The sequence below is a fragment of the Hyla sarda genome, unplaced genomic scaffold (genome assembly GCF_029499605.1).
Source record: "Hyla sarda isolate aHylSar1 unplaced genomic scaffold, aHylSar1.hap1 scaffold_2135, whole genome shotgun sequence".
Lineage (NCBI taxonomy): Eukaryota > Metazoa > Chordata > Amphibia > Anura > Hylidae > Hyla > Hyla sarda.
The window spans coordinates 6,954-33,886 of NW_026608801.1; the positions used below are offsets into that span (position 1 = coordinate 6,954).

Here is a 26,933-nt window from a genome sequence, read left to right on the forward strand (position 1 = left end):
AATTCAGACAGGAAAAATCAGTATAAATCCTTAGAAAATTATCCCCCAGTGTCTCCATCTGCTGGCGGTATTGAATAAGCATTGCTGCACTGATGGGGTATGCATTAGACGAAAAAAAAGAAGAAAAAGAAGAATAATACGTCCAGAAAAGAGGCGAAAAGGAGAAAAACGTAAAAAAACGTGAAAAAAAAGTAAGAGGAAGAGAAGGGAAAAAAAGGTGGAAATGGGTTTAAAAGTGATTTCGGCAGAGAAATATATATATATATATATATATATATATATATATATACGCGCACACACACACATATATATAAACGTATTCTCCGTTGAGATATTGCAGCCGCTGCTGTGTCCAGGCCCAGGAGCCTTAGCACTGTGCTGTGATGTCACTCAATACCACTGACATCACTAGGTGTAAACAACATCTCTCCTTTGCTGTGTATGTGACTATGGAGCTGTTTGGTGATGTCGTCTATTATGGCCTTCATAGAAGCAACAGGAGATTGTTGCATCCATCTAGAACCCTCAGAACTACAGTGCTATGATGTCACTCACTTCCACAGGCCTTGCAGAGTGTAAACAACAACAACCCAGCTTTGTTGTGTATGTAACCATAGGGATTTGTGATGTCACCTAGAACCTTCACAGCAGCGACAGCTTTATGAGGAGCATCAGCACTGCTCTGCCTGAGCAGAACCATCACCGCCATAGGTTGTCAAATAACCCGGGTTTAACCCACACAGGTAAGTCCAATGGGGTGCAGGCATGTCCTCTATGCTTACAGCTTCCCGTGGGTGTTGGTTTGATACCGTTTGGGGACAGCCAAGGAGGCATCTGCAGGCAACAAAGGTAGGTGTGTGCTTGTGTGTGTTTCCTATGCAGATCCTAAGCCCAGTGTCACATGCAAGTAGGAGGAGTAAGAAGGGTTCCTGGCAAATCCGGGTTATGGATTGCATTTAAAAAGGCCCCGTGGGAGTGCAATGGGCCCCTGTCTTGCTGCTTAGCAATAATGGTATGGGTTTAGGTTCTGCTGTGTGTACTGGTGGTTGACTGCCCCCCAGCCCAGAGTGTGCATGGAAAATTGTCTGGCAGCCTCCCTGACAGCAAGCAGTGATAGTGCCCATGAAGGGGACCTTGTTGGGCCCGCCCCTTTCACGGTTATCGCTTCTCGGCCTTTTGGCTAAGATCAAGTGTAGTATCTGTTCTTATCAGTTTAATATCTGATACGTCCCCTATCTGGGGACCATATATTAAATGGATTTTTGAGAACGGGGGCCGATTTCGAAGCTTGCTTCCGTCGCCCTATGCATTGACCCGATATGGCAGTATCTTCGGGTACAGTGCACCACCCCTTTACAGGGTTAAAAAGAAAGATTCCTACTTTCATTGCTACCTGCTTGCTGGCTAGCCAGCTAGCCAGCCCTGTGGGCCTTGCTGCTGCTGCTGCTGCAGCCAAAAAACAAAAGGTGGTGCTGCTGCTGCTTCTGCTTCTGCTTGTGTCTGGCCGCTGTTGGAGCGTCCAGGCACAGGACTTCTGCTGCTGCTGACTAAATGGCCTCCTTAATTGGATCATTTGAGTAGCCAGCACACCTGTGCAGGTAGGGCATGACATGATAGGCAGCTGCCTTGATAGCGGGTGGGTGCTGAATGTTCCTAATTGACAAAATAAGATTAATGCTTATGAAGAAATATAAAATCTCATCCCTTCCCCAATATCGCGCCACACCCCTACCCCTTAATTCCCTGGTTGAACTTGATGGACATATGTCTTTTTTCGACCGTACTAACTATGTAACTATGTAACATAACATGGGGGGGGGGGGGGGTCTCCTGGCTGTTCACACAGGTGTGTCATTGCTGTACATTGACCATGCATTGCTTCTGTGGTATTGCAAAGGCAAAGACAAATGCTTCCAGCCATCCATTGCACTAATGGATTGGTCATCAGCTGGCTGTCTATGTCCCGCATCAATATAGACCAAAGTACAGAGGGTTAGGCTATGCTATTGTGCACCTACCTGATGCATCAGAAGGTGCGAGGCCCTTGCTAAATTCTGTGCACAGACTTTGAGATCTATGCTTTAGACTGTATCTAAACCTGCTCCAACATGGACTGACATTCTGGCCTACTTTCAGCCGATGCGACTTGTCTGTCGCTGAACAGTCGCTTTTTATGTATTCAGCACCTATGTATAATGTTGTAAAAATGCTCTAGAAGCTAAAGTCGCAGAAATGTCACACATATTTGGCCTGCAACTTTCTGTGCGACAAATTCAGACAGGAAAAATCAGTATAAATCCTTAGAAAATTATCCCCCAGTGTCTCCATCTGCTGGCGGTATTGAATAAGCATTGCTGCACTGATGGGGTATGCATTAGACGAAAAAAAAGAAGAAAAAGAAGAATAATACGCCCAGAAAAGAGGCGAAAAGGAGAAAAACGTAAAAAAACGTGAAAAAAAAGTAAGAGGAAGAGAAGGGAAAAAAAGGTGGAAATGGGTTTAAAAGTGATTTCGGCGGAGAAATATATATATATATATATATATATATATATATATATATATATATATATACGCGCACACACACACATATATATAAACGTATTCTCCGTTGAGATATTGCAGCCGCTGCTGTGTCCAGGCCCAGGAGCCTTAGCACTGTGCTGTGATGTCACTCAATACCACTGACATCACTAGGTGTAAACAACATCTCTCCTTTGCTGTGTATGTGACTATGGAGCTGTTTGGTGATGTCGTCTATTATGGCCTTCATAGAAGCAACAGGAGATTGTTGCATCCATCTAGAACCCTCAGAACTACAGTGCTATGAAGTCACTCACTTCCACAGGCCTTGCAGAGTGTAAACAACAACAACCCAGCTTTGTTGTGTATGTAACCATAGGGATTTGTGATGTCACCTAGAACCTTCACAGCAGCGACAGCTTTATGAGGAGCATCAGCACTGCTCTGCCTGAGCAGAACCATCACCGCCATAGGTTGTCAAATAACCCGGGTTTAACCCACACAGGTAAGTCCAATGGGGTGCAGGCATGTCCTCTATGCTTACAGCTTCCCGTGGGTGTTGGTTTGATACCGTTTGGGGACAGCCAAGGAGGCATCTGCAGGCAACAAAGGTAGGTGTGTGCTTGTGTGTGTGTTTCCTATGCAGATCCTAAGCCCAGTGTCACATGCAAGTAGGAGGAGTAAGAAGGGTTCCTGGCAAATCCGGGTTATGGATTGCATTTAAAAAGGCCCCGTGGGAGTGCAATGGGCCCCTGTCTTGCTGCTTAGCAATAATGGTATGGGTTTAGGTTCTGCTGTGTGTACTGGTGGTTGACTGCCCCCCAGCCCAGAGTGTGCATGGAAAATTGTCTGGCAGCCTCCCTGACAGCAAGCAGTGATAGTGCCCATGAAGGGGACCTTGTTGGGCCCGCCCCTTTCACGGTTATCGCTTCTCGGCCTTTTGGCTAAGATCAAGTGTAGTATCTGTTCTTATCAGTTTAATATCTGATACGTCCCCTATCTGGGGACCATATATTAAATGGATTTTTGAGAACGGGGGCCGATTTCGAAGCTTGCTTCCGTCGCCCTATGCATTGACCCGATATGGCAGTATCTTCGGGTACAGTGCACCACCCCCTTACAGGGTTAAAAAGAAAGATTCCTACTTTCATTGCTACCTGCTTGCTGGCTAGCCAGCTAGCCAGCCCTGTGGGCCTTGCTGCTGCTGCTGCTGCAGCCAAAAAACAAAAGGTGGTGCTGCTGCTGCTTCTGCTTCTGCTTGTGTCTGGCCGCTGTTGGAGCGTCCAGGCACAGGACTTCTGCTGCTGCTGACTAAATGGCCTCCTTAATTGGATCATTTGAGTAGCCAGCACACCTGTGCAGGTAGGGCATGACATGATAGGCAGCTGCCTTGATAGCGGGTGGGTGCTGAATGTTCCTAATTGACAAAATAAGATTAATGCTTATGAAGAAATATAAAATCTCATCCCTTCCCCAATATCGCGCCACACCCCTACCCCTTAATTCCCTGGTTGAACTTGATGGACATATGTCTTTTTTCGACCGTACTAACTATGTAACTATGTAACATAACATGGGGGGGGGGGGGTCTCCTGGCTGTTCACACAGGTGTGTCATTGCTGTACATTGACCATGCATTGCTTCTGTGGTATTGCAAAGGCAAAGACAAATGCTTCCAGCCATCCATTGCACTAATGGATTGGTCATCAGCTGGCTGTCTATGTCCCGCATCAATATAGACCAAAGTACAGAGGGTTAGGCTATGCTATTGTGCACCTACCTGATGCATCAGAAGGTGCGAGGCCCTTGCTAAATTCTGTGCACAGACTTTGAGATCTATGCTTTAGACTGTATCTAAACCTGCTCCAACATGGACTGACATTCTGGCCTACTTTCAGCCGATGCGACTTGTCTGTCGCTGAACAGTCGCTTTTTATGTATTCAGCACCTATGTATAATGTTGTAAAAATGCTCTAGAAGCTAAAGTCGCAGAAATGTCACACATATTTGGCCTGCAACTTTCTGTGCGACAAATTCAGACAGGAAAAATCAGTATAAATCCTTAGAAAATTATCCCCCAGTGTCTCCATCTGCTGGCGGTATTGAATAAGCATTGCTGCACTGATGGGGTATGCATTAGACGAAAAAAAAGAAGAAAAAGAAGAATAATACGCCCAGAAAAGAGGCGAAAAGGAGAAAAACGTAAAAAAACGTGAAAAAAAAGTAAGAGGAAGAGAAGGGAAAAAAAGGTGGAAATGGGTTTAAAAGTGATTTCGGCGGAGAAATATATATATATATATATATATATATATATATATATATATATATACGCGCACACACACACATATATATAAACGTATTCTCCGTTGAGATATTGCAGCCGCTGCTGTGTCCAGGCCCAGGAGCCTTAGCACTGTGCTGTGATGTCACTCAATACCACTGACATCACTAGGTGTAAACAACATCTCTCCTTTGCTGTGTATGTGACTATGGAGCTGTTTGGTGATGTCGTCTATTATGGCCTTCATAGAAGCAACAGGAGATTGTTGCATCCATCTAGAACCCTCAGAACTACAGTGCTATGATGTCACTCACTTCCACAGGCCTTGCAGAGTGTAAACAACAACAACCCAGCTTTGTTGTGTATGTAACCATAGGGATTTGTGATGTCACCTAGAACCTTCACAGCAGCGACAGCTTTATGAGGAGCATCAGCACTGCTCTGCCTGAGCAGAACCATCACCGCCATAGGTTGTCAAATAACCCGGGTTTAACCCACACAGGTAAGTCCAATGGGGTGCAGGCATGTCCTCTATGCTTACAGCTTCCCGTGGGTGTTGGTTTGATACCGTTTGGGGACAGCCAAGGAGGCATCTGCAGGCAACAAAGGTAGGTGTGTGCTTGTGTGTGTTTCCTATGCAGATCCTAAGCCCAGTGTCACATGCAAGTAGGAGGAGTAAGAAGGGTTCCTGGCAAATCCGGGTTATGGATTGCATTTAAAAAGGCCCCGTGGGAGTGCAATGGGCCCCTGTCTTGCTGCTTAGCAATAATGGTATGGGTTTAGGTTCTGCTGTGTGTACTGGTGGTTGACTGCCCCCCAGCCCAGAGTGTGCATGGAAAATTGTCTGGCAGCCTCCCTGACAGCAAGCAGTGATAGTGCCCATGAAGGGGACCTTGTTGGGCCCGCCCCTTTCACGGTTATCGCTTCTCGGCCTTTTGGCTAAGATCAAGTGTAGTATCTGTTCTTATCAGTTTAATATCTGATACGTCCCCTATCTGGGGACCATATATTAAATGGATTTTTGAGAACGGGGGCCGATTTCGAAGCTTGCTTCCGTCGCCCTATGCATTGACCCGATATGGCAGTATCTTCGGGTACAGTGCACCACCCCCTTACAGGGTTAAAAAGAAAGATTCCTACTTTCATTGCTACCTGCTTGCTGGCTAGCCAGCTAGCCAGCCCTGTGGGCCTTGCTGCTGCTGCTGCTGCAGCCAAAAAACAAAAGGTGGTGCTGCTGCTGCTTCTGCTTCTGCTTGTGTCTGGCCGCTGTTGGAGCGTCCAGGCACAGGACTTCTGCTGCTGCTGACTAAATGGCCTCCTTAATTGGATCATTTGAGTAGCCAGCACACCTGTGCAGGTAGGGCATGACATGATAGGCAGCTGCCTTGATAGCGGGTGGGTGCTGAATGTTCCTAATTGACAAAATAAGATTAATGCTTATGAAGAAATATAAAATCTCATCCCTTCCCCAATATCGCGCCACACCCCTACCCCTTAATTCCCTGGTTGAACTTGATGGACATATGTCTTTTTTCGACCGTACTAACTATGTAACTATGTAACATAACATGGGGGGGGGGGGTCTCCTGGCTGTTCACACAGGTGTGTCATTGCTGTACATTGACCATGCATTGCTTCTGTGGTATTGCAAAGGCAAAGACAAATGCTTCCAGCCATCCATTGCACTAATGGATTGGTCATCAGCTGGCTGTCTATGTCCCGCATCAATATAGACCAAAGTACAGAGGGTTAGGCTATGCTATTGTGCACCTACCTGATGCATCAGAAGGTGCGAGGCCCTTGCTAAATTCTGTGCACAGACTTTGAGATCTATGCTTTAGACTGTATCTAAACCTGCTCCAACATGGACTGACATTCTGGCCTACTTTCAGCCGATGCGACTTGTCTGTCGCTGAACAGTCGCTTTTTATGTATTCAGCACCTATGTATAATGTTGTAAAAATGCTCTAGAAGCTAAAGTCGCAGAAATGTCACACATATTTGGCCTGCAACTTTCTGTGCGACAAATTCAGACAGGAAAAATCAGTATAAATCCTTAGAAAATTATCCCCCAGTGTCTCCATCTGCTGGCGGTATTGAATAAGCATTGCTGCACTGATGGGGTATGCATTAGACGAAAAAAAAGAAGAAAAAGAAGAATAATACGCCCAGAAAAGAGGCGAAAAGGAGAAAAACGTAAAAAAACGTGAAAAAAAAGTAAGAGGAAGAGAAGGGAAAAAAAGGTGGAAATGGGTTTAAAAGTGATTTCGGCGGAGAAATATATATATATATATATATATATATATATATATATATATATATATACGCGCACACACACACATATATATAAACGTATTCTCCGTTGAGATATTGCAGCCGCTGCTGTGTCCAGGCCCAGGAGCCTTAGCACTGTGCTGTGATGTCACTCAATACCACTGACATCACTAGGTGTAAACAACATCTCTCCTTTGCTGTGTATGTGACTATGGAGCTGTTTGGTGATGTCGTCTATTATGGCCTTCATAGAAGCAACAGGAGATTGTTGCATCCATCTAGAACCCTCAGAACTACAGTGCTATGATGTCACTCACTTCCACAGGCCTTGCAGAGTGTAAACAACAACAACCCAGCTTTGTTGTGTATGTAACCATAGGGATTTGTGATGTCACCTAGAACCTTCACAGCAGCGACAGCTTTATGAGGAGCATCAGCACTGCTCTGCCTGAGCAGAACCATCACCGCCATAGGTTGTCAAATAACCCGGGTTTAACCCACACAGGTAAGTCCAATGGGGTGCAGGCATGTCCTCTATGCTTACAGCTTCCCGTGGGTGTTGGTTTGATACCGTTTGGGGACAGCCAAGGAGGCATCTGCAGGCAACAAAGGTAGGTGTGTGCTTGTGTGTGTGTTTCCTATGCAGATCCTAAGCCCAGTGTCACATGCAAGTAGGAGGAGTAAGAAGGGTTCCTGGCAAATCCGGGTTATGGATTGCATTTAAAAAGGCCCCGTGGGAGTGCAATGGGCCCCTGTCTTGCTGCTTAGCAATAATGGTATGGGTTTAGGTTCTGCTGTGTGTACTGGTGGTTGACTGCCCCCCAGCCCAGAGTGTGCATGGAAAATTGTCTGGCAGCCTCCCTGACAGCAAGCAGTGATAGTGCCCATGAAGGGGACCTTGTTGGGCCCGCCCCTTTCACGGTTATCGCTTCTCGGCCTTTTGGCTAAGATCAAGTGTAGTATCTGTTCTTATCAGTTTAATATCTGATACGTCCCCTATCTGGGGACCATATATTAAATGGATTTTTGAGAACGGGGGCCGATTTCGAAGCTTGCTTCCGTCGCCCTATGCATTGACCCGATATGGCAGTATCTTCGGGTACAGTGCACCACCCCCTTACAGGGTTAAAAAGAAAGATTCCTACTTTCATTGCTACCTGCTTGCTGGCTAGCCAGCTAGCCAGCCCTGTGGGCCTTGCTGCTGCTGCTGCTGCAGCCAAAAAACAAAAGGTGGTGCTGCTGCTGCTTCTGCTTCTGCTTGTGTCTGGCCGCTGTTGGAGCGTCCAGGCACAGGACTTCTGCTGCTGCTGACTAAATGGCCTCCTTAATTGGATCATTTGAGTAGCCAGCACACCTGTGCAGGTAGGGCATGACATGATAGGCAGCTGCCTTGATAGCGGGTGGGTGCTGAATGTTCCTAATTGACAAAATAAGATTAATGCTTATGAAGAAATATAAAATCTCATCCCTTCCCCAATATCGCGCCACACCCCTACCCCTTAATTCCCTGGTTGAACTTGATGGACATATGTCTTTTTTCGACCGTACTAACTATGTAACTATGTAACATAACATGGGGGGGGGGGGTCTCCTGGCTGTTCACACAGGTGTGTCATTGCTGTACATTGACCATGCATTGCTTCTGTGGTATTGCAAAGGCAAAGACAAATGCTTCCAGCCATCCATTGCACTAATGGATTGGTCATCAGCTGGCTGTCTATGTCCCGCATCAATATAGACCAAAGTACAGAGGGTTAGGCTATGCTATTGTGCACCTACCTGATGCATCAGAAGGTGCGAGGCCCTTGCTAAATTCTGTGCACAGACTTTGAGATCTATGCTTTAGACTGTATCTAAACCTGCTCCAACATGGACTGACATTCTGGCCTACTTTCAGCCGATGCGACTTGTCTGTCGCTGAACAGTCGCTTTTTATGTATTCAGCACCTATGTATAATGTTGTAAAAATGCTCTAGAAGCTAAAGTCGCAGAAATGTCACACATATTTGGCCTGCAACTTTCTGTGCGACAAATTCAGCAGGAAAAATCAGTATAAATCCTTAGAAAATTATCCCCCAGTGTCTCCATCTGCTGGCGGTATTGAATAAGCATTGCTGCACTGATGGGGTATGCATTAGACGAAAAAAAAGAAGAAAAAGAAGAATAATACGCCCAGAAAAGAGGCGAAAAGGAGAAAAACGTAAAAAAACGTGAAAAAAAAGTAAGAGGAAGAGAAGGGAAAAAAAGGTGGAAATGGGTTTAAAAGTGATTTCGGCGGAGAAATATATATATATATATATATATATATATATATATATATATATACGCGCACACACACACATATATATAAACGTATTCTCCGTTGAGATATTGCAGCCGCTGCTGTGTCCAGGCCCAGGAGCCTTAGCACTGTGCCTGTGATGTCACTCAATACCACTGACATCACTAGGTGTAAACAACATCTCTCCTTTGCTGTGTATGTGACTATGGAGCTGTTTGGTGATGTCGTCTATTATGGCCTTCATAGAAGCAACAGGAGATTGTTGCATCCATCTAGAACCCTCAGAACTACAGTGCTATGATGTCACTCACTTCCACAGGCCTTGCAGAGTGTAAACAACAACAACCCAGCTTTGTTGTGTATGTAACCATAGGGATTTGTGATGTCACCTAGAACCTTCACAGCAGCGACAGCTTTATGAGGAGCATCAGCACTGCTCTGCCTGAGCAGAACCATCACCGCCATAGGTTGTCAAATAACCCGGGTTTAACCCACACAGGTAAGTCCAATGGGGTGCAGGCATGTCCTCTATGCTTACAGCTTCCCGTGGGTGTTGGTTTGATACCGTTTGGGGACAGCCAAGGAGGCATCTGCAGGCAACAAAGGTAGGTGTGTGCTTGTGTGTGTGTTTCCTATGCAGATCCTAAGCCCAGTGTCACATGCAAGTAGGAGGAGTAAGAAGGGTTCCTGGCAAATCCGGGTTATGGATTGCATTTAAAAAGGCCCCGTGGGAGTGCAATGGGCCCCTGTCTTGCTGCTTAGCAATAATGGTATGGGTTTAGGTTCTGCTGTGTGTACTGGTGGTTGACTGCCCCCCAGCCCAGAGTGTGCATGGAAAATTGTCTGGCAGCCTCCCTGACAGCAAGCAGTGATAGTGCCCATGAAGGGGACCTTGTTGGGCCCGCCCCTTTCACGGTTATCGCTTCTCGGCCTTTTGGCTAAGATCAAGTGTAGTATCTGTTCTTATCAGTTTAATATCTGATACGTCCCCTATCTGGGGACCATATATTAAATGGATTTTTGAGAACGGGGGCCGATTTCGAAGCTTGCTTCCGTCGCCCTATGCATTGACCCGATATGGCAGTATCTTCGGGTACAGTGCACCACCCCCTTACAGGGTTAAAAAGAAAGATTCCTACTTTCATTGCTACCTGCTTGCTGGCTAGCCAGCTAGCCAGCCCTGTGGGCCTTGCTGCTGCTGCTGCTGCAGCCAAAAAACAAAAGGTGGTGCTGCTGCTGCTTCTGCTTCTGCTTGTGTCTGGCCGCTGTTGGAGCGTCCAGGCACAGGACTTCTGCTGCTGCTGACTAAATGGCCTCCTTAATTGGATCATTTGAGTAGCCAGCACACCTGTGCAGGTAGGGCATGACATGATAGGCAGCTGCCTTGATAGCGGGTGGGTGCTGAATGTTCCTAATTGACAAAATAAGATTAATGCTTATGAAGAAATATAAAATCTCATCCCTTCCCCAATATCGCGCCACACCCCTACCCCTTAATTCCCTGGTTGAACTTGATGGACATATGTCTTTTTTCGACCGTACTAACTATGTAACTATGTAACATAACATGGGGGGGGGGGGTCTCCTGGCTGTTCACACAGGTGTGTCATTGCTGTACATTGACCATGCATTGCTTCTGTGGTATTGCAAAGGCAAAGACAAATGCTTCCAGCCATCCATTGCACTAATGGATTGGTCATCAGCTGGCTGTCTATGTCCCGCATCAATATAGACCAAAGTACAGAGGGTTAGGCTATGCTATTGTGCACCTACCTGATGCATCAGAAGGTGCGAGGCCCTTGCTAAATTCTGTGCACAGACTTTGAGATCTATGCTTTAGACTGTATCTAAACCTGCTCCAACATGGACTGACATTCTGGCCTACTTTCAGCCGATGCGACTTGTCTGTCGCTGAACAGTCGCTTTTTATGTATTCAGCACCTATGTATAATGTTGTAAAAATGCTCTAGAAGCTAAAGTCGCAGAAATGTCACACATATTTGGCCTGCAACTTTCTGTGCGACAAATTCAGACAGGAAAAATCAGTATAAATCCTTAGAAAATTATCCCCCAGTGTCTCCATCTGCTGGCGGTATTGAATAAGCATTGCTGCACTGATGGGGTATGCATTAGACGAAAAAAAAGAAGAAAAAGAAGAATAATACGCCCAGAAAAGAGGCGAAAAGGAGAAAAACGTAAAAAAACGTGAAAAAAAAGTAAGAGGAAGAGAAGGGAAAAAAAGGTGGAAATGGGTTTAAAAGTGATTTCGGCGGAGAAATATATATATATATATATATATATATATATATATATATATATATACGCGCACACACACACATATATATAAACGTATTCTCCGTTGAGATATTGCAGCCGCTGCTGTGTCCAGGCCCAGGAGCCTTAGCACTGTGCTGTGATGTCACTCAATACCACTGACATCACTAGGTGTAAACAACAAACATCTCTCCTTTGCTGTGTATGTGACTATGGAGCTGTTTGGTGATGTCGTCTATTATGGCCTTCATAGAAGCAACAGGAGATTGTTGCATCCATCTAGAACCCTCAGAACTACAGTGCTATGATGTCACTCACTTCCACAGGCCTTGCAGAGTGTAAACAACAACAACCCAGCTTTGTTGTGTATGTAACCATAGGGATTTGTGATGTCACCTAGAACCTTCACAGCAGCGACAGCTTTATGAGGAGCATCAGCACTGCTCTGCCTGAGCAGAACCATCACCGCCATAGGTTGTCAAATAACCCGGGTTTAACCCACACAGGTAAGTCCAATGGGGTGCAGGCATGTCCTCTATGCTTACAGCTTCCCGTGGGTGTTGGTTTGATACCGTTTGGGGACAGCCAAGGAGGCATCTGCAGGCAACAAAGGTAGGTGTGTGCTTGTGTGTGTGTTTCCTATGCAGATCCTAAGCCCAGTGTCACATGCAAGTAGGAGGAGTAAGAAGGGTTCCTGGCAAATCCGGGTTATGGATTGCATTTAAAAAGGCCCCGTGGGAGTGCAATGGGCCCCTGTCTTGCTGCTTAGCAATAATGGTATGGGTTTAGGTTCTGCTGTGTGTACTGGTGGTTGACTGCCCCCCAGCCCAGAGTGTGCATGGAAAATTGTCTGGCAGCCTCCCTGACAGCAAGCAGTGATAGTGCCCATGAAGGGGACCTTGTTGGGCCCGCCCCTTTCACGGTTATCGCTTCTCGGCCTTTTGGCTAAGATCAAGTGTAGTATCTGTTCTTATCAGTTTAATATCTGATACGTCCCCTATCTGGGGACCATATATTAAATGGATTTTTGAGAACGGGGGCCGATTTCGAAGCTTGCTTCCGTCGCCCTATGCATTGACCCGATATGGCAGTATCTTCGGGTACAGTGCACCACCCCCTTACAGGGTTAAAAAGAAAGATTCCTACTTTCATTGCTACCTGCTTGCTGGCTAGCCAGCTAGCCAGCCCTGTGGGCCTTGCTGCTGCTGCTGCTGCAGCCAAAAAACAAAAGGTGGTGCTGCTGCTGCTTCTGCTTCTGCTTGTGTCTGGCCGCTGTTGGAGCGTCCAGGCACAGGACTTCTGCTGCTGCTGACTAAATGGCCTCCTTAATTGGATCATTTGAGTAGCCAGCACACCTGTGCAGGTAGGGCATGACATGATAGGCAGCTGCCTTGATAGCGGGTGGGTGCTGAATGTTCCTAATTGACAAAATAAGATTAATGCTTATGAAGAAATATAAAATCTCATCCCTTCCCCAATATCGCGCCACACCCCTACCCCTTAATTCCCTGGTTGAACTTGATGGACATATGTCTTTTTTCGACCGTACTAACTATGTAACTATGTAACATAACATGGGGGGGGGGGGTCTCCTGGCTGTTCACACAGGTGTGTCATTGCTGTACATTGACCATGCATTGCTTCTGTGGTATTGCAAAGGCAAAGACAAATGCTTCCAGCCATCCATTGCACTAATGGATTGGTCATCAGCTGGCTGTCTATGTCCCGCATCAATATAGACCAAAGTACAGAGGGTTAGGCTATGCTATTGTGCACCTACCTGATGCATCAGAAGGTGCGAGGCCCTTGCTAAATTCTGTGCACAGACTTTGAGATCTATGCTTTAGACTGTATCTAAACCTGCTCCAACATGGACTGACATTCTGGCCTACTTTCAGCCGATGCGACTTGTCTGTCGCTGAACAGTCGCTTTTTATGTATTCAGCACCTATGTATAATGTTGTAAAAATGCTCGCAGAAATGTCACACATATTTGGCCTGCAACTTTCTGTGCGACAAATTCAGACAGGAAAAATCAGTATAAATCCTTAGAAAATTATCCCCCAGTGTCTCCATCTGCTGGCGGTATTGAATAAGCATTGCTGCACTGATGGGGTATGCATTAGACGAAAAAAAAGAAGAAAAAGAAGAATAATACGCCCAGAAAAGAGGCGAAAAGGAGAAAAACGTAAAAAAACGTGAAAAAAAAGTAAGAGGAAGAGAAGGGAAAAAAAGGTGGAAATGGGTTTAAAAGTGATTTCGGCGGAGAAATATATATATATATATATATATATATACGCGCACACACACACATATATATAAACGTATTCTCCGTTGAGATATTGCAGCCGCTGCTGTGTCCAGGCCCAGGAGCCTTAGCACTGTGCTGTGATGTCACTCAATACCACTGACATCACTAGGTGTAAACAACATCTCTCCTTTGCTGTGTATGTGACTATGGAGCTGTTTGGTGATGTCGTCTATTATGGCCTTCATAGAAGCAACAGGAGATTGTTGCATCCATCTAGAACCCTCAGAACTACAGTGCTATGATGTCACTCACTTCCACAGGCCTTGCAGAGTGTAAACAACAACAACCCAGCTTTGTTGTGTATGTAACCATAGGGATTTGTGATGTCACCTAGAACCTTCACAGCAGCGACAGCTTTATGAGGAGCATCAGCACTGCTCTGCCTGAGCAGAACCATCACCGCCATAGGTTGTCAAATAACCCGGGTTTAACCCACACAGGTAAGTCCAATGGGGTGCAGGCATGTCCTCTATGCTTACAGCTTCCCGTGGGTGTTGGTTTGATACCGTTTGGGGACAGCCAAGGAGGCATCTGCAGGCAACAAAGGTAGGTGTGTGCTTGTGTGTGTGTTTCCTATGCAGATCCTAAGCCCAGTGTCACATGCAAGTAGGAGGAGTAAGAAGGGTTCCTGGCAAATCCGGGTTATGGATTGCATTTAAAAAGGCCCCGTGGGAGTGCAATGGGCCCCTGTCTTGCTGCTTAGCAATAATGGTATGGGTTTAGGTTCTGCTGTGTGTACTGGTGGTTGACTGCCCCCCAGCCCAGAGTGTGCATGGAAAATTGTCTGGCAGCCTCCCTGACAGCAAGCAGTGATAGTGCCCATGAAGGGGACCTTGTTGGGCCCGCCCCTTTCACGGTTATCGCTTCTCGGCCTTTTGGCTAAGATCAAGTGTAGTATCTGTTCTTATCAGTTTAATATCTGATACGTCCCCTATCTGGGGACCATATATTAAATGGATTTTTGAGAACGGGGGCCGATTTCGAAGCTTGCTTCCGTCGCCCTATGCATTGACCCGATATGGCAGTATCTTCGGGTACAGTGCACCACCCCCTTACAGGGTTAAAAAGAAAGATTCCTACTTTCATTGCTACCTGCTTGCTGGCTAGCCAGCTAGCCAGCCCTGTGGGCCTTGCTGCTGCTGCTGCTGCAGCCAAAAAACAAAAGGTGGTGCTGCTGCTGCTTCTGCTTCTGCTTGTGTCTGGCCGCTGTTGGAGCGTCCAAGCACAGGACTTCTGCTGCTGCTGACTAAAAGGCCTCCTTAATTGGATCATTTGAGTAGCCAGCACACCTGTGCAGGTAGGGCATGACATGATAGGCAGCTGCCTTGATAGCGGGTGGGTGCTGAATGTTCCTAATTGACAAAATAAGATTAATGCTTATGAAGAAATATAAAATCTCATCCCTTCCCCAATATCGCGCCACACCCCTACCCCTTAATTCCCTGGTTGAACTTGATGGACATATGTCTTTTTTCGACCGTACTAACTATGTAACTATGTAACATAACATGGGGGGGGGGGTCTCCTGGCTGTTCACACAGGTGTGTCATTGCTGTACATTGACCATGCATTGCTTCTGTGGTATTGCAAAGGCAAAGACAAATGCTTCCAGCCATCCATTGCACTAATGGATTGGTCATCAGCTGGCTGTCTATGTCCCGCATCAATATAGACCAAAGTACAGAGGGTTAGGCTATGCTATTGTGCACCTACCTGATGCATCAGAAGGTGCGAGGCCCTTGCTAAATTCTGTGCACAGACTTTGAGATCTATGCTTTAGACTGTATCTAAACCTGCTCCAACATGGACTGACATTCTGGCCTACTTTCAGCCGATGCGACTTGTCTGTCGCTGAACAGTCGCTTTTTATGTATTCAGCACCTATGTATAATGTTGTAAAAATGCTCTAGAAGCTAAAGTCGCAGAAATGTCACACATATTTGGCCTGCAACTTTCTGTGCGACAAATTCAGACAGGAAAAATCAGTATAAATCCTTAGAAAATTATCCCCCAGTGTCTCCATCTGCTGGCGGTATTGAATAAGCATTGCTGCACTGATGGGGTATGCATTAGACGAAAAAAAAGAAGAAAAAGAAGAATAATACGCCCAGAAAAGAGGCGAAAAGGAGAAAAACGTAAAAAAACGTGAAAAAAAAGTAAGAGGAAGAGAAGGGAAAAAAAGGTGGAAATGGGTTTAAAAGTGATTTCGGCGGAGAAATATATATATATATATATATATATATATATATATATATATATATACGCGCACACACACACATATATATAAACGTATTCTCCGTTGAGATATTGCAGCCGCTGCTGTGTCCAGGCCCAGGAGCCTTAGCACTGTGCTGTGATGTCACTCAATACCACTGACATCACTAGGTGTAAACAACATCTCTCCTTTGCTGTGTATGTGACTATGGAGCTGTTTGGTGATGTCGTCTATTATGGCCTTCATAGAAGCAACAGGAGATTGTTGCATCCATCTAGAACCCTCAGAACTACAGTGCTATGATGTCACTCACTTCCACAGGCCTTGCAGAGTGTAAACAACAACAACCCAGCTTTGTTGTGTATGTAACCATAGGGATTTGTGATGTCACCTAGAACCTTCACAGCAGCGACAGCTTTATGAGGAGCATCAGCACTGCTCTGCCTGAGCAGAACCATCACCGCCATAGGTTGTCAAATAACCCGGGTTTAACCCACACAGGTAAGTCCAATGGGGTGCAGGCATGTCCTCTATGCTTACAGCTTCCCGTGGGTGTTGGTTTGATACCGTTTGGGGACAGCCAAGGAGGCATCTGCAGGCAACAAAGGTAGGTGTGTGCTTGTGTGTGTGTTTCCTATGCAGATCCTAAGCCCAGTGTCACATGCAAGTAGGAGGAGTAAGAAGGGTTCCTGGCAAATCCGGGTTATGGATTGCATTTAAAAAGGCCCCGTGGGAGTGCAATGGGCCCCTGTCTTGCTGCTTAGCAATAATGGTATGGGTTTAGGTTCTGCTGTGTGTACTGGTGGTTGACTGCCCCCCAGCCCAGAGTGTGCATGGAAAATTGTCTGGCAGCCTCCCTGACAGCAAGCAGTGATAGTGCCCATGAAGGGGACCTTGTTGGGCCCGCCCCTTTCACGGTTATCGCTTCTCGGCCTTTTGGCTAAGATCAAGTGTAGTATCTGTTCTTATCAGTTTAATATCTGATACGTCCCCTATCTGGGGACCATATATTAAATGGATTTTTGAGAACGGGGGCCGATTTCGAAGCTTGCTTCCGTCGCCCTATGCATTGACCCGATATGGCAGTATCTTCGGGTACAGTGCACCACCCCCTTACAGGGTTAAAAAGAAAGATTCCTACTTTCATTGCTACCTGCTTGCTGGCTAGCCAGCTAGCCAGCCCTGTGGGCCTTGCTGCTGCTGCTGCTGCAGCCAAAAAACAAAAGGTGGTGCTGCTGCTGCTTCTGCTTCTGCTTGTGTCTGGCCGCTGTTGGAGCGTCCAGGCACAGGACTTCTGCTGCTGCTGACTAAATGGCCTCCTTAATTGGATCATTTGAGTAGCCAGCACACCTGTGCAGGTAGGGCATGACATGATAGGCAGCTGCCTTGATAGCGGGTGGGTGCTGAATGTTCCTAATTGACAAAATAAGATTAATGCTTATGAAGAAATATAAAATCTCATCCCTTCCCCAATATCGCGCCACACCCCTACCCCTTAATTCCCTGGTTGAACTTGATGGACATATGTCTTTTTTCGACCGTACTAACTATGTAACTATGTAACATAACATGGGGGGGGGGGGGTCTCCTGGCTGTTCACACAGGTGTGTCATTGCTGTACATTGACCATGCATTGCTTCTGTGGTATTGCAAAGGCAAAGACAAATGCTTCCAGCCATCCATTGCACTAATGGATTGGTCATCAGCTGGCTGTCTATGTCCCGCATCAATATAGACCAAAGTACAGAGGGTTAGGCTATGCTATTGTGCACCTACCTGATGCATCAGAAGGTGCGAGGCCCTTGCTAAATTCTGTGCACAGACTTTGAGATCTATGCTTTAGACTGTATCTAAACCTGCTCCAACATGGACTGACATTCTGGCCTACTTTCAGCCGATGCGACTTGTCTGTCGCTGAACAGTCGCTTTTTATGTATTCAGCACCTATGTATAATGTTGTAAAAATGCTCTAGAAGCTAAAGTCGCAGAAATGTCACACATATTTGGCCTGCAACTTTCTGTGCGACAAATTCAGACAGGAAAAATCAGTATAAATCCTTAGAAAATTATCCCCCAGTGTCTCCATCTGCTGGCGGTATTGAATAAGCATTGCTGCACTGATGGGGTATGCATTAGACGAAAAAAAAGAAGAAAAAGAAGAATAATACGCCCAGAAAAGAGGCGAAAAGGAGAAAAACGTAAAAAAACGTGAAAAAAAAGTAAGAGGAAGAGAAGGGAAAAAAAGGTGGAAATGGGTTTAAAAGTGATTTCGGCGGAGTATATATATATATATATATATATATATATATATATATATATATATATATACGCGCACACACACACATATATATAAACGTATTCTCCGTTGAGATATTGCAGCCGCTGCTGTGTCCAGGCCCAGGAGCCTTAGCACTGTGCTGTGATGTCACTCAATACCACTGACATCACTAGGTGTAAACAACATCTCTCCTTTGCTGTGTATGTGACTATGGAGCTGTTTGGTGATGTCGTCTATTATGGCCTTCATAGAAGCAACAGGAGATTGTTGCATCCATCTAGAACCCTCAGAACTACAGTGCTATGATGTCACTCACTTCCACAGGCCTTGCAGAGTGTAAACAACAACAACCCAGCTTTGTTGTGTATGTAACCATAGGGATTTGTGATGTCACCTAGAACCTTCACAGCAGCGACAGCTTTATGAGGAGCATCAGCACTGCTCTGCCTGAGCAGAACCATCACCGCCATAGGTTGTCAAATAACCCGGGTTTAACCCACACAGGTAAGTCCAATGGGGTGCAGGCATGTCCTCTATGCTTACAGCTTCCCGTGGGTGTTGGTTTGATACCGTTTGGGGACAGCCAAGGAGGCATCTGCAGGCAACAAAGGTAGGTGTGTGCTTGTGTGTGTGTTTCCTATGCAGATCCTAAGCCCAGTGTCACATGCAAGTAGGAGGAGTAAGAAGGGTTCCTGGCAAATCCGGGTTATGGATTGCATTTAAAAAGGCCCCGTGGGAGTGCAATGGGCCCCTGTCTTGCTGCTTAGCAATAATGGTATGGGTTTAGGTTCTGCTGTGTGTACTGGTGGTTGACTGCCCCCCAGCCCAGAGTGTGCATGGAAAATTGTCTGGCAGCCTCCCTGACAGCAAGCAGTGATAGTGCCCATGAAGGGGACCTTGTTGGGCCCGCCCCTTTCACGGTTATCGCTTCTCGGCCTTTTGGCTAAGATCAAGTGTAGTATCTGTTCTTATCAGTTTAATATCTGATACGTCCCCTATCTGGGGACCATATATTAAATGGATTTTTGAGAACGGGGGCCGATTTCGAAGCTTGCTTCCGTCGCCCTATGCATTGACCCGATATGGCAGTATCTTCGGGTACAGTGCACCACCCCCTTACAGGGTTAAAAAGAAAGATTCCTACTTTCATTGCTACCTGCTTGCTGGCTAGCCAGCTAGCCAGCCCTGTGGGCCTTGCTGCTGCTGCTGCTGCAGCCAAAAAACAAAAGGTGGTGCTGCTGCTGCTTCTGCTTCTGCTTGTGTCTGGCCGCTGTTGGAGCGTCCAGGCACAGGACTTCTGCTGCTGCTGACTAAATGGCCTCCTTAATTGGATCATTTGAGTAGCCAGCACACCTGTGCAGGTAGGGCATGACATGATAGGCAGCTGCCTTGATAGCGGGTGGGTGCTGAATGTTCCTAATTGACAAAATAAGATTAATGCTTATGAAGAAATATAAAATCTCATCCCTTCCCCAATATCGCGCCACACCCCTACCCCTTAATTCCCTGGTTGAACGTGATGGACATATGTCTTTTTTCGACCGTACTAACTATGTAACTATGTAACATAACATGGGGGGGGGGGGGGGGGGGACTCCTGGCTGTTCACACAGGTGTGTCATTGCTGTACATTGACCATGCATTGCTTCTGTGGTATTGCAAAGGCAAAGACAAATGCTTCCAGCCATCCATTGCACTAATGGATTGGTCATCAGCTGGCTGTCTATGTCCCGCATCAATATAGACCAAAGTACAGAGGGTTAGGCTATGCTATTGTGCACCTACCTGATGCATCAGAAGGTGCGAGGCCCTTGCTAAATTCTGTGCACAGACTTTGAGATCTATGCTTTAGACTGTATCTAAACCTGCTCCAACATGGACTGACATTCTGGCCTACTTTCAGCCGATGCGACTTGTCTGTCGCTGAACAGTCGCTTTTTATGTATTCAGCACCTATGTATAATGTTGTAAAAATGCTCTAGAAGCTAAAGTCGCAGAAATGTCACACATATTTGGCCTGCAACTTTCTGTGCGACAAATTCAGACAAGAAAAATCAGTATAAATCCTTAGAAAATTATCCCCCAGTGTCTCCATCTGCTGGCGGTATTGAATAAGCATTGCTGCACTGATGGGGTATGCATTAGACGAAAAAAAAGAAGAAAAAGAAGAATAATACGCCCAGAAAAGAGGCGAAAAGGAGAAAAACGTAAAAAAACGTGAAAAAAAAGTAAGAGGAAGAGAAGGGAAAAAAAGGTGGAAATGGGTTTAAAAGTGATTTCGGCGGAGAAATATATATATATATATATATATATATATATATACGCGCACACACACACATATATATAAACGTATTCTCCGTTGAGATATTGCAACCGCTGCTGTGTCCAGGCCCAGGAGCCTTAGCACTGTGCTGTGATGTCACTCAATACCACTGACATCACTAGGTGTAAACAACATCTCTCCTTTGCTGTGTATGTGACTATGGAGCTGTTTGGTGATGTCGTCTATTATGGCCTTCATAGAAGCAACAGGAGATTGTTGCATCCATCTAGAACCCTCAGAACTACAGTGCTATGATGTCACTCACTTCCACAGGCCTTGCAGAGTGTAAACAACAACAACCCAGCTTTGTTGTGTATGTAACCATAGGGATTTGTGATGTCACCTAGAACCTTCACAGCAGCGACAGCTTTATGAGGAGCATCAGCACTGCTCTGCCTGAGCAGAACCATCACCGCCATAGGTTGTCAAATAACCCGGGTTTAACCCACACAGGTAAGTCCAATGGGGTGCAGGCATGTCCTCTATGCTTACAGCTTCCCGTGGGTGTTGGTTTGATACCGTTTGGGGACAGCCAAGGAGGCATCTGCAGGCAACAAAGGTAGGTGTGTGCTTGTGTGTGTGTTTCCTATGCAGATCCTAAGCCCAGTGTCACATGCAAGTAGGAGGAGTAAGAAGGGTTCCTGGCAAATCCGGGTTATGGATTGCATTTAAAAAGGCCCCGTGGGAGTGCAATGGGCCCCTGTCTTGCTGCTTAGCAATAATGGTATGGGTTTAGGTTCTGCTGTGTGTACTGGTGGTTGACTGCCCCCCAGCCCAGAGTGTGCATGGAAAATTGTCTGGCAGCCTCCCTGACAGCAAGCAGTGATAGTGCCCATGAAGGGGACCTTGTTGGGCCCGCCCCTTTCACGGTTATCGCTTCTCGGCCTTTTGGCTAAGATCAAGTGTAGTATCTGTTCTTATCAGTTTAATATCTGATACGTCCCCTATCTGGGGACCATATATTAAATGGATTTTTGAGAACGGGGGCCGATTTCGAAGCTTGCTTCCGTCGCCCTATGCATTGACCCGATATGGCAGTATCTTCGGGTACAGTGCACCACCCCCTTACAGGGTTAAAAAGAAAGATTCCTACTTTCATTGCTACCTGCTTGCTGGCTAGCCAGCTAGCCAGCCCTGTGGGCCTTGCTGCTGCTGCTGCTGCAGCCAAAAAACAAAAGGTGGTGCTGCTGCTGCTTCTGCTTCTGCTTGTGTCTGGCCGCTGTTGGAGCGTCCAGGCACAGGACTTCTGCTGCTGCTGACTAAATGGCCTCCTTAATTGGATCATTTGAGTAGCCAGCACACCTGTGCAGGTAGGGCATGACATGATAGGCAGCTGCCTTGATAGCGGGTGGGTGCTGAATGTTCCTAATTGACAAAATAAGATTAATGCTTATGAAGAAATATAAAATCTCATCCCTTCCCCAATATCGCGCCACACCCCTACCCCTTAATTCCCTGGTTGAACTTGATGGACATATGTCTTTTTTCGACCGTACTAACTATGTAACTATGTAACATAACATGGGGGGGGGGGGTCTCCTGGCTGTTCACACAGGTGTGTCATTGCTGTACATTGACCATGCATTGCTTCTGTGGTATTGCAAAGGCAAAGACAAATGCTTCCAGCCATCCATTGCACTAATGGATTGGTCATCAGCTGGCTGTCTATGTCCCGCATCAATATAGACCAAAGTACAGAGGGTTAGGCTATGCTATTGTGCACCTACCTGATGCATCAGAAGGTGCGAGGCCCTTGCTAAATTCTGTGCACAGACTTTGAGATCTATGCTTTAGACTGTATCTAAACCTGCTCCAACATGGACTGACATTCTGGCCTACTTTCAGCCGATGCGACTTGTCTGTCGCTGAACAGTCGCTTTTTATGTATTCAGCACCTATGTATAATGTTGTAAAAATGCTCTAGAAGCTAAAGTCGCAGAAATGTCACACATATTTGGCCTGCAACTTTCTGTGCGACAAATTCAGACAGGAAAAATCAGTATAAATCCTTAGAAAATTATCCCCCAGTGTCTCCATCTGCTGGCGGTATTGAATAAGCATTGCTGCACTGATGGGGTATGCATTAGACGAAAAAAAAGAAGAAAAAGAAGAATAATACGCCCAGAAAAGAGGCGAAAAGGAGAAAAACGTAAAAAAACGTGAAAAAAAAGTAAGAGGAAGAGAAGGGAAAAAAAGGTGGAAATGGGTTTAAAAGTGATTTCGGCGGAGAAATATATATATATATATATATATATATATATATATATATATATATACGCGCACACACACACATATATATAAACGTATTCTCCGTTGAGATATTGCAGCCGCTGCTGTGTCCAGGCCCAGGAGCCTTAGCACTGTGCTGTGATGTCACTCAATACCACTGACATCACTAGGTGTAAACAACATCTCTCCTTTGCTGTGTATGTGACTATGGAGCTGTTTGGTGATGTCGTCTATTATGGCCTTCATAGAAGCAACAGGAGATTGTTGCATCCATCTAGAACCCTCAGAACTACAGTGCTATGATGTCACTCACTTCCACAGGCCTTGCAGAGTGTAAACAACAACAACCCAGCTTTGTTGTGTATGTAACCATAGGGATTTGTGATGTCACCTAGAACCTTCACAGCAGCGACAGCTTTATGAGGAGCATCAGCACTGCTCTGCCTGAGCAGAACCATCACCGCCATAGGTTGTCAAATAACCCGGGTTTAACCCACACAGGTAAGTCCAATGGGGTGCAGGCATGTCCTCTATGCTTACAGCTTCCCGTGGGTGTTGGTTTGATACCGTTTGGGGACAGCCAAGGAGGCATCTGCAGGCAACAAAGGTAGGTGTGTGCTTGTGTGTGTGTTTCCTATGCAGATCCTAAGCCCAGTGTCACATGCAAGTAGGAGGAGTAAGAAGGGTTCCTGGCAAATCCGGGTTATGGATTGCATTTAAAAAGGCCCCGTGGGAGTGCAATGGGCCCCTGTCTTGCTGCTTAGCAATAATGGTATGGGTTTAGGTTCTGCTGTGTGTACTGGTGGTTGACTGCCCCCCAGCCCAGAGTGTGCATGGAAAATTGTCTGGCAGCCTCCCTGACAGCAAGCAGTGATAGTGCCCATGAAGGGGACCTTGTTGGGCCCGCCCCTTTCACGGTTATCGCTTCTCGGCCTTTTGGCTAAGATCAAGTGTAGTATCTGTTCTTATCAGTTTAATATCTGATACGTCCCCTATCTGGGGACCATATATTAAATGGATTTTTGAGAACGGGGGCCGATTTCGAAGCTTGCTTCCGTCGCCCTATGCATTGACCCGATATGGCAGTATCTTCGGGTACAGTGCACCACCCCCTTACAGGGTTAAAAAGAAAGATTCCTACTTTCATTGCTACCTGCTTGCTGGCTAGCCAGCTAGCCAGCCCTGTGGGCCTTGCTGCTGCTGCTGCTGCAGCCAAAAAACAAAAGGTGGTGCTGCTGCTGCTTCTGCTTCTGCTTGTGTCTGGCCGCTGTTGGAGCGTCCAGGCACAGGACTTCTGCTGCTGCTGATTAAATGGCCTCCTTAATTGGATCATTTGAGTAGCCAGCACACCTGTGCAGGTAGGGCATGACATGATAGGCAGCTGCCTTGATAGCGGGTGGGTGCTGAATGTTCCTAATTGACAAAATAAGATTAATGCTTATGAAGAAATATAAAATCTCATCCCTTCCCCAATATCGCGCCACACCCCTACCCCTTAATTCCCTGGTTGAACTTGATGGACATATGTCTTTTTTCGACCGTACTAACTATGTAACTATGTAACATAACATGGGGGGGGGGGTCTCCTGGCTGTTCACACAGGTGTGTCATTGCTGTACATTGACCATGCATTGCTTCTGTGGTATTGCAAAGGCAAAGACAAATGCTTCCAGCCATCCATTGCACTAATGGATTGGTCATCAGCTGGCTGTCTATGTCCCGCATCAATATAGACCAAAGTACAGAGGGTTAGGCTATGCTATTGTGCACCTACCTGATGCATCAGAAGGTGCGAGGCCCTTGCTAAATTCTGTGCACAGACTTTGAGATCTATGCTTTAGACTGTATCTAAACCTGCTCCAACATGGACTGACATTCTGGCCTACTTTCAGCCGATGCGACTTGTCTGTCGCTGAACAGTCGCTTTTTATGTATTCAGCACCTATGTATAATGTTGTAAAAATGCTCTAGAAGCTAAAGTCGCAGAAATGTCACACATATTTGGCCTGCAACTTTCTGTGCGACAAATTCAGACAGGAAAAATCAGTATAAATCCTTAGAAAATTATCCCCCAGTGTCTCCATCTGCTGGCGGTATTGAATAAGCATTGCTGCACTGATGGGGTATGCATTAGACGAAAAAAAAGAAGAAAAAGAAGAATAATACGCCCAGAAAAGAGGCGAAAAGGAGAAAAACGTAAAAAAACGTGAAAAAAAAGTAAGAGGAAGAGAAGGGAAAAAAAGGTGGAAATGGGTTTAAAAGTGATTTCGGCGGAGAAATATATATATATATATATATATATATATATATATACGCGCACACACACACATATATATAAACGTATTCTCCGTTGAGATATTGCAGCCGCTGCTGTGTCCAGGCCCAGGAGCCTTAGCACTGTGCTGTGATGTCACTCAATACCACTGACATCACTAGGTGTAAACAACATCTCTCCTTTGCTGTGTATGTGACTATGGAGCTGTTTGGTGATGTCGTCTATTATGGCCTTCATAGAAGCAACAGGAGATTGTTGCATCCATCTAGAACCCTCAGAACTACAGTGCTATGATGTCACTCACTTCCACAGGCCTTGCAGAGTGTAAACAACAACAACCCAGCTTTGTTGTGTATGTAACCATAGGGATTTGTGATGTCACCTAGAACCTTCACAGCAGCGACAGCTTTATGAGGAGCATCAGCACTGCTCTGCCTGAGCAGAACCATCACCGCCATAGGTTGTCAAATAACCCGGGTTTAACCCACACAGGTAAGTCCAATGGGGTGCAGGCATGTCCTCTATGCTTACAGCTTCCCGTGGGTGTTGGTTTGATACCGTTTGGGGACAGCCAAGGAGGCATCTGCAGGCAACAAAGGTAGGTGTGTGCTTGTGTGTGTGTTTCCTATGCAGATCCTAAGCCCAGTGTCACATGCAAGTAGGAGGAGTAAGAAGGGTTCCTGGCAAATCCGGGTTATGGATTGCATTTAAAAAGGCCCCGTGGGAGTGCAATGGGCCCCTGTCTTGCTGCTTAGCAATAATGGTATGGGTTTAGGTTCTGCTGTGTGTACTGGTGGTTGACTGCCCCCCAGCCCAGAGTGTGCATGGAAAATTGTCTGGCAGCCTCCCTGACAGCAAGCAGTGATAGTGCCCATGAAGGGGACCTTGTTGGGCCCGCCCCTTTCACGGTTATCGCTTCTCGGCCTTTTGGCTAAGATCAAGTGTAGTATCTGTTCTTATCAGTTTAATATCTGATACGTCCCCTATCTGGGGACCATATATTAAATGGATTTTTGAGAACGGGGGCCGATTTCGAAGCTTGCTTCCGTCGCCCTATGCATTGACCCGATATGGCAGTATCTTCGGGTACAGTGCACCACCCCCTTACAGGGTTAAAAAGAAAGATTCCTACTTTCATTGCTACCTGCTTGCTGGCTAGCCAGCTAGCCAGCCCTGTGGGCCTTGCTGCTGCTGCTGCTGCAGCCAAAAAACAAAAGGTGGTGCTGCTGCTGCTTCTGCTTCTGCTTGTGTCTGGCCGCTGTTGGAGCGTCCAAGCACAGGACTTCTGCTGCTGCTGACTAAAAGGCCTCCTTAATTGGATCATTTGAGTAGCCAGCACACCTGTGCAGGTAGGGCATGACATGATAGGCAGCTGCCTTGATAGCGGGTGGGTGCTGAATGTTCCTAATTGACAAAATAAGATTAATGCTTATGAAGAAATATAAAATCTCATCCCTTCCCCAATATCGCGCCACACCCCTACCCCTTAATTCCCTGGTTGAACTTGATGGACATATGTCTTTTTTCGACCGTACTAACTATGTAACTATGTAACATAACATGGGGGGGGGGGTCTCCTGGCTGTTCACACAGGTGTGTCATTGCTGTACATTGACCATGCATTGCTTCTGTGGTATTGCAAAGGCAAAGACAAATGCTTCCAGCCATCCAT

The 26,933-nt window shown here is 46.2% G+C and overlaps 12 non-coding genes across 12 annotated transcripts; all 12 read left to right on the top strand.

Annotated features, from left to right (window-relative positions):
* Positions 1-1,160: 1,160 nt before the first annotated feature.
* Positions 1,161-1,351, top strand: LOC130319511 (U2 spliceosomal RNA). The gene has a single exon (XR_008865683.1). It is a non-coding gene; the product is annotated as a U2 spliceosomal RNA (small nuclear RNA).
* Positions 1,352-3,444: 2,093 nt separating this feature from the next.
* LOC130319513 (U2 spliceosomal RNA) lies at positions 3,445-3,635 on the top strand. Its single transcript, XR_008865684.1, has one exon. It is a non-coding gene; the product is annotated as a U2 spliceosomal RNA (small nuclear RNA).
* Positions 3,636-5,720: 2,085 nt separating this feature from the next.
* Positions 5,721-5,911, top strand: LOC130319488 (U2 spliceosomal RNA). The gene has a single exon (XR_008865663.1). It is a non-coding gene; the product is annotated as a U2 spliceosomal RNA (small nuclear RNA).
* Positions 5,912-7,999: 2,088 nt separating this feature from the next.
* On the top strand, positions 8,000-8,190 carry LOC130319489 (U2 spliceosomal RNA). Its single transcript, XR_008865664.1, has one exon. It is a non-coding gene; the product is annotated as a U2 spliceosomal RNA (small nuclear RNA).
* Positions 8,191-10,274: 2,084 nt separating this feature from the next.
* Positions 10,275-10,465, top strand: LOC130319491 (U2 spliceosomal RNA). Its single transcript, XR_008865665.1, has one exon. It is a non-coding gene; the product is annotated as a U2 spliceosomal RNA (small nuclear RNA).
* A 2,090-nt stretch (positions 10,466-12,555) lies between these two features.
* Positions 12,556-12,746, top strand: LOC130319492 (U2 spliceosomal RNA). Its single transcript, XR_008865666.1, has one exon. It is a non-coding gene; the product is annotated as a U2 spliceosomal RNA (small nuclear RNA).
* A 2,054-nt stretch (positions 12,747-14,800) lies between these two features.
* Positions 14,801-14,991, top strand: LOC130319493 (U2 spliceosomal RNA). The gene has a single exon (XR_008865667.1). It is a non-coding gene; the product is annotated as a U2 spliceosomal RNA (small nuclear RNA).
* Positions 14,992-17,076: 2,085 nt separating this feature from the next.
* On the top strand, positions 17,077-17,267 carry LOC130319494 (U2 spliceosomal RNA). The gene has a single exon (XR_008865668.1). It is a non-coding gene; the product is annotated as a U2 spliceosomal RNA (small nuclear RNA).
* A 2,090-nt stretch (positions 17,268-19,357) lies between these two features.
* On the top strand, positions 19,358-19,548 carry LOC130319495 (U2 spliceosomal RNA). The gene has a single exon (XR_008865669.1). It is a non-coding gene; the product is annotated as a U2 spliceosomal RNA (small nuclear RNA).
* A 2,081-nt stretch (positions 19,549-21,629) lies between these two features.
* On the top strand, positions 21,630-21,820 carry LOC130319496 (U2 spliceosomal RNA). The gene has a single exon (XR_008865670.1). It is a non-coding gene; the product is annotated as a U2 spliceosomal RNA (small nuclear RNA).
* A 2,086-nt stretch (positions 21,821-23,906) lies between these two features.
* Positions 23,907-24,097, top strand: LOC130319497 (U2 spliceosomal RNA). Its single transcript, XR_008865671.1, has one exon. It is a non-coding gene; the product is annotated as a U2 spliceosomal RNA (small nuclear RNA).
* A 2,075-nt stretch (positions 24,098-26,172) lies between these two features.
* On the top strand, positions 26,173-26,363 carry LOC130319498 (U2 spliceosomal RNA). Its single transcript, XR_008865672.1, has one exon. It is a non-coding gene; the product is annotated as a U2 spliceosomal RNA (small nuclear RNA).
* Positions 26,364-26,933: the final 570 nt, after the last annotated feature.